This window comes from Dipteris shenzhenensis, chromosome 11 (genome assembly GCF_047967505.1).
Source record: "Dipteris shenzhenensis isolate YYH24624 ecotype China chromosome 11, Dip_SZ_1.0, whole genome shotgun sequence".
NCBI classification, from domain to species: domain Eukaryota; kingdom Viridiplantae; phylum Streptophyta; class Polypodiopsida; order Gleicheniales; family Dipteridaceae; genus Dipteris; species Dipteris shenzhenensis.
In genome coordinates this window covers 36,894,526-36,901,423 of record NC_141606.1, presented here as the reverse complement: position 1 = coordinate 36,901,423, position 6,898 = coordinate 36,894,526, and positions in this window count along the sequence as shown.

Genomic DNA, 6,898 nt, shown 5'->3' with positions numbered 1-6,898 from the left:
TTGATGACAATATATCCACATATGCTCGTAATTCAAGGACAGATTTGTACTATGAGTGATCATGGGTGACTACTTGGAACAACAATTTGATTTCAAATGATGATTATAGCTTAGTGATTGTGGATACATAGTATGGGTTCAGTAATGTAGGATCCAACTTTGATGAGAAGACTTTTACACCAAGAGCTTATTAAGCAGCCTAAACAAGTCTTCAATTCCTCCAATTCAGAGATTAGTTATATTTGATTCCAGTAAGCAACTTGGACAAGTAGAGGTAGCCATGCAACATGAGAAACTATATGCTCATGATCGCTTGTATTGGTAAGCTCTTTTATAATGTGAATCTAAAAGATAATTTTCTCATAAGATGTTGTCTTCCATTTGTAAATGCTTGAATTAAAATTTTCAAAATTTTTGTATTTAGGAAGAAGACTAATGTTAGGAGAATGAATAGTCATTGATTCATTTGCATAGTTGAGAATATAGCTATTGGCCACTAGTCTCATGATGGTAATAAGACGATTGATCATGTCAATGTTGATCAGAGATGTGCTTTTGTCCTAGATTGCTTTGAGTTTCCAATAGTTGAAATTAATTAGAGTATGTTACCATACTAGCAAACGAGATATTATGATAACTTGTAGAAAGTACTAGAGATGTTATTCATCTTTTAATACATGGAATCCATATTTACAAGTAGAGCTTGTGAAATGTACCTTTATCGAACATTATTAAGATAAAGAAATTAATCATATTTGCATATGTATTGCTGATTTTTTGGAGAAAATGAAAATAGAATCACTAAGTATAAGCAGATCATATGTAAGTAACATGGCTGTACACATGCATGGACAAGTTAGCTCCCATTTTTGAGCGTGAATTGTAGGAATAAAACAAACTAAATGAGATTATTGTGTTGCAAGCATAGAAATGCGCTATACAAAGCTTTGATCTAAGTACATGGTCTATAGTTTATGTATCCCAAGTACATGGGACCACCTAATTTTCTGTTAATACTACAATAGAATTCTATGTTTTTGTCTTAGTATGTGATCCAACAAATTTAAAGCATGAAATTTAGTGGTATTTTAATGCTAAGATGTGTGAAAAAATTGGGTTTTTGTGAAAATGATACAAATTCCTAGTTTTTAAGGGAATCTTTCATAATTTCAAAATGGCAATTACATGTTCATTCCATTTCAAATGTACACTATTTACATTGTGGTGAAGTGTGTAATACATGAAATAAATTAGAAGTAATTTTTTAGGCTCTAGTACATTTTCAAGTTCTATAATTGCAAAAAATATGATATATTGGGGTCCTGAGCTCGTAATTTATTGAATGAAATTGGAATCCTTAGAATATACTTTTCTAGAATTTTTTGGGTCTTGAGCTCATGAATTGTTAAGTGAACTTCATTAATTTTATTTGGGATATTATAGCATTGTATTTATGCTATGTTGTGGTACCTTTTAGGGGGCCTTGAGCTCATGATTCATTTAGGGAGAAGTTCTCATTATTTTGTTTGGGATATTCTAGTGTTCTATTTGAATTTTGGTGGAAAATCCCTTTGTATCGTGTGCGTTTAATGCCTAATTTAAACTTCCCATATTTGTCAAATTTTCATGAATAAAATGCACCCTTTTTCAATTCAATCTGTGAATTGGTCTTTAAAAAGTACCCTTCTATATGTAAAATAAAGTTTTACTTAATTATATGAGACCTATAAATTTGTGCTCATTTTTACAAGGATGTGTACAGTAGGCTACAGAATATATTTTCCACCATGACTGGTTGAAAGCTTATTCTTCTAAAAAAATTTGCAAGATACAGATTGAGTCTATTCAAGTTATACTTATGTATTATCATGTTGCCCATTGGTTTGTTCTCGTTGAGATAAAAAATGGGATCTATCTCTCTTGTTCCTCTAAATAGAAAAGGGAACGAAGGGAGAACAATGGTGAAGCTCTATCCATGTCCCCATAAAAGAAAAAATAAGAGTGATGATGATAAACTTGAAGACATTACTTTGCCAAGATATTTAGCTTTTGTAATTATAAAAGCTAAGCGAGATGCAGATAAAAGTAACCTCTCTTTCATTAGTGATACAGATATGAATCTATGCAATACAGCTTTTTAGGCTATGATATTGACAAATTATAGAACATATATTGTCCTTAATCTTATGTATTATAAGAATTCAAAGTTTGATTTAGCCAATAGGAAAGGAGATGGGGGCTTAATAAAAATGCAATCAAAAGGATAAGGTTATCACAACATATAAGGCAATGATGGCTTAATAAAACTATAATCCAGAGGATAATATTATTACAACATATATAGAATACCTAACTGACCTTATCATAGTAAGAAAATAGCACAATCTTTTCTATTTATTTGGGATTTATTTAAGAAATTATTAAATATTCCAAACTAATTTCCCTTATCATCATTGCTTGTATTTTGGAATTATCAGCATCTTGAGTACTTGAGGGTTATTAATAGATTCAAATGCCAAGGGCAACTCTGGATCAAAACATCATTGACCTTGTGTGTGCCAAGTCTATTAAGTATTATTTATATAGGTACTAAGGATCCCTTTGACTTGCACATGCAAAAAAATAGGTCATGGTAGTTAGGTAAGACCTCTAAACTATGAACGAAAGTATAAATCTTCTTTACATTGATTTTAAACATTGTGATATCAGATGTAGGACTTATGTTTGTGCGTGATATCAATGATCATTGTTTGAGGTCATATACTTACTTGTTGCAAAAGGAAGGTGTCTTGGCATGTAAATTGTGAATATTGCTTTGTTTGCAAGATGAGCACTCAATTGCAACAAGTACTTAAAGTTAAGGCTTTAATAAAAGCAGATGAAGGAAACATTGTAGATGTTAATACAAAGGAAGATTGGGTGTAGAAATTGGTTGAGTTACCTAAACCACCTCTTTGAGATGTTGGATAATGACATCCACTCCTTGAAGGAAGAATTGTATTTGAAGTGACAAGAATATTCCTCACAAATATATCTTTGGGATTCTCACAGGGCCTTTAAGAGATTCACCTCAAGTAGTAGTTGATAATTGTATAAAGGGTGGACTTGAGATATGTGGTCTACTAGAATTTGCAAGGAATTCACCTACAAGGGCTCTATGTTCATGTAAAGTTTTTTTGGGGGGGAGAAAGAGGGTTATTTTTTTAAGTATCATAAAAACAAGATCAAAACGTCATTACATTGGCTCTTTGGCCCATACATCCGAAATGATCTCTATTCCAGAAAGAAAAACCCAACGAATAGAATCAAAAGGAGTAATTAGAGGCTTTGGAGATAGTTCCACGATAGCAATAGACAATAGTTTTAGCAAAAAGTAGATTAAGGAGAAGTAAAACTTGTGTAGAGGTGCATATAGGATGAACCAATCCACAAGGGCCAAAATTTACCTTGTCTCACAAGTAACTACTCAACAAAAAGGGGATAACCCATGAGCTACAAGTATCAATCCTCTTTGGGAGGGACTTGAAGATAGCATCAAGATGTTTTTGTTCTTTTTGGCAGGTCTCATGGATATCATGAAACAAGCTTCGCACATCCTTAGTGACTAAGAGGTGGGCACAAAGCTAGGGCAAAATTGGGTTTGAGCTTTTCGGCAATTTGATCAATACAAGCATCACATTCCTTAACAATATTTTGTTGTTCCTATAGTCACCCACCAAATTAACATTAGTGGAATAACATAAAGAAAATGCTTACTGAACACCATAGCATAAACCATTAAACTTGGTTCCTTGTAGCATTCAAATCCTCTTACCATGTAAACAGTTTATCCCCAAGAATGACTATATGGTTAGAAAGAGAAGAACATGCACTAATATATTAAAATTTAGTCCATATAGCCGAGTTGGCTGTTGGAGGCCCATAATTTAGTTGTTTATTTCAGTAAAGGAGCTTCATGTAGTGCATCAACAATCTCTCATGGGGCAAGATGGTTCAAAGCTTCAGGTTAGAGAGAGAACCAGATGAGTTGAGGTCCAAGTTGGATCCAAAAGCTGAGAAGTGCATCTTTATTGGTTATTCTCTGCAGCAGATAGGGTATAGATGCTATAACCCTTCTACTCATAAGTTTACAGTGAGCAGAGATGTTGTTTTTGATGAGATGAGCACCTAGTATAAACTAGTAAATGTGATGATTGATGTAGATGCACAAAATGGTAATGCTGCATAGAATTCAATGCAACAGTCACAAAATATCAGTGGACCTGCAGTGTCCTCTAGCAATGGTTCACATACTTCGCCATGGATAGGTAGATTGAGATCAGGAGAATCTCCTCAAAGCAATGCAGATAGTGGTACGCAGGTATCATGAAAAGGAAAAGAGAAGGTAGATCAGCCCATGTTTGATGTGAATGCAGGTCACTCTTATGTGGATGGTGAATCCAGTGGCTCAGAACAGAGCATTGATGATGAGTTGGGTATTCCTTCTGTTGTTACACTTGGAGTAAGGAAGACCAATGATGTTTTGAGAGCACCTGGAAGTGAGCCTATTTTGCACAGGTCTACCAGAACTAGGTATCCTATGGATAGGCTGAAATATGATGGATTTACAGCCATTCACTATGCCTATATGGTCAAAGTGACACAGGAACCAGAACCCACTTCTTTTGAGCAAGCCATGGGAAATGAAAAATGGGAGAAAGCCATGGATGAAGAAATGGATGCCTTGGAAGCCAATGCTACATGGGAATTGGTGCCTTTGCCTAAAAACAAGAATGCAATTGGCTGTAAGTGGGTTTATAAGATCAAGCACAATGCAAATGGTTCTGTGAATAGATAAAAGGCAAGATTAGTTGTCAAGGGGTATGCACAGACATATGGCATTGATTATGAAGAAACATTAAGTCCGGTTACAAGGATGGCAACTGTAAGAGCAGTCATTGCTATGGCTACATCAAAGGGTTGGTCTTTACATCAGATGGATGTAAAGAATGCTTTCTTGCATGGTGATTTGCAAGAAGAGGTCTTTATGGAGCAGCCAACAGGTTATGTTCATGCTATTCATCCTGAGTTTGTTTGTAGGTTGAAGAAAGCCTTGTATGGCTTGAAGCAAGCACCTAGAGCATGGTCTAACAAGATAGGACAGTATCTTGTCATTATTGGCTTTCAGATTTCCAAGGCAGATTTCTCACTCTATGTGAGAAAAACAGAGAAAGGGATTATGCTGCTTGTCATTTATGTTGATGATTTGATCATCACAGGTGATAGTGATGAAGATATCCTTCATGTGAAAATGCTATTGAAGCAGAAGTTTGAGATGAAGGATTTGGGAGAGCTGCGTTATTTCTTGGACATTGAGGTGATTAGATCACCAAGTGGGATACAGCTCTTGCAAAGGTAGTATGGATTGGACATGCTATCCAAATATGGGATGACAGGCTGTAAGCCTATTTCAGTTCCTTTGGAGCAGAATGTGAAGCTAAGCACAGATGCAGGTGAGCTTCTAGAAGACCCTACTATGTACAGACGCATAGTAGGAAGTTTGATTTATATGACTATTACCAGGCCAGATTTAAGCTATGCTGTTGGATTGGTAAGTCAGATTTAAGCTATGCTGTTGGATTTAGACGCATACTCAGGTATGTGAAGTCCACATTGCAGTATGGACTATTTTATGAGGCTGGGGTTCAGATATAGTTGCATGGATACACTGATGCTGATTGGGCTGGTAGTATTTCTGATAGACGATCTACCAGTGGATATGTGTTCTCTTTTGGGAGTGCTGCAGTCACTTGGAGTAGCAAGAAACAGCCTACAGTTGCCTTGTCAAGCACAGAGGCTGAGTACAGGGGTGCAGCAATGGCTGCATGTGAGGTAGCTTGGTTGCATAAGCTACTTTATGATATGCATCAGTCTACAGATGGGCTAGTTGTCATTTATTGTGACAACATGAGCAGTATACACTTGGCAAATAATCCACTCTATCATGCTAGAACAAAGCACATTGAGGTGCATTATCACTATGTGCAGGAGAAGGTTTTACTAGGTCTTATTGATCTAGTTTATGTCAGCACAGAGGATTAGGTAGTTGACATATTCACGAAGGCATTGGGCACAGAGAAGCTGCGCAAGTTCAGAGACTTGCTTGGTGTGCAAGAATTGGGATTAAGCTCGAGGGGGAGTGTTGAGATATCGAGCTGCACTCGCGATATGCCAGGGTGACCGTTGTGCATTTATGTCACCGACTTGTTAGCTGCAGATGCGGTTGGTACACCGCCCACGAATAATAGCTGGATGACAGCTATCCTTATCTACTCTAGTTCGTGGCTCAGTTAGTATGCCACCTTAGTTAGTTGAGTTCGGTTTGAGACCCACATATAGGGTTCTTCTATTTCTTTGTACTAGAGTTCTTTTGGCTTATACAACTAAGAAGAGGAAAACTGTTTTCAGCCTCCACCTTTGTGTGTATTCCCCCATTGTGCATGCGAGAAAGCCGCAAGTGAGACTCCTTCCCTCTCTCCCACTATCTTCACATATTTTTGCATGGATGAAGTTGAAGTGACATAGGCATTGATGAAACTCATTTCACCTTAATGATGGGACATGTCACATGTGTTGGGCATGTAAAAGGATGATGTGGCAAAAGGGCCTTGCATGGGATGTTGTGGCACTAGGCAACCAAATGGCTTGTCCTTGATGATGTGTTGCCATGCAAGTGGTGGAGCTAGGGAACTACACAAATGATGTGATACTAGGAACCTACATAACATTCCCTTAACACAATGTATAAATATACAATAATAACTAGCAAGGTGACATCACGTAATGTGCCATCATGATTAAGATGGCAAAGACATAGTGCATGGTGTATGTCCTTGATGAGTTGTCACCATGCATGAGG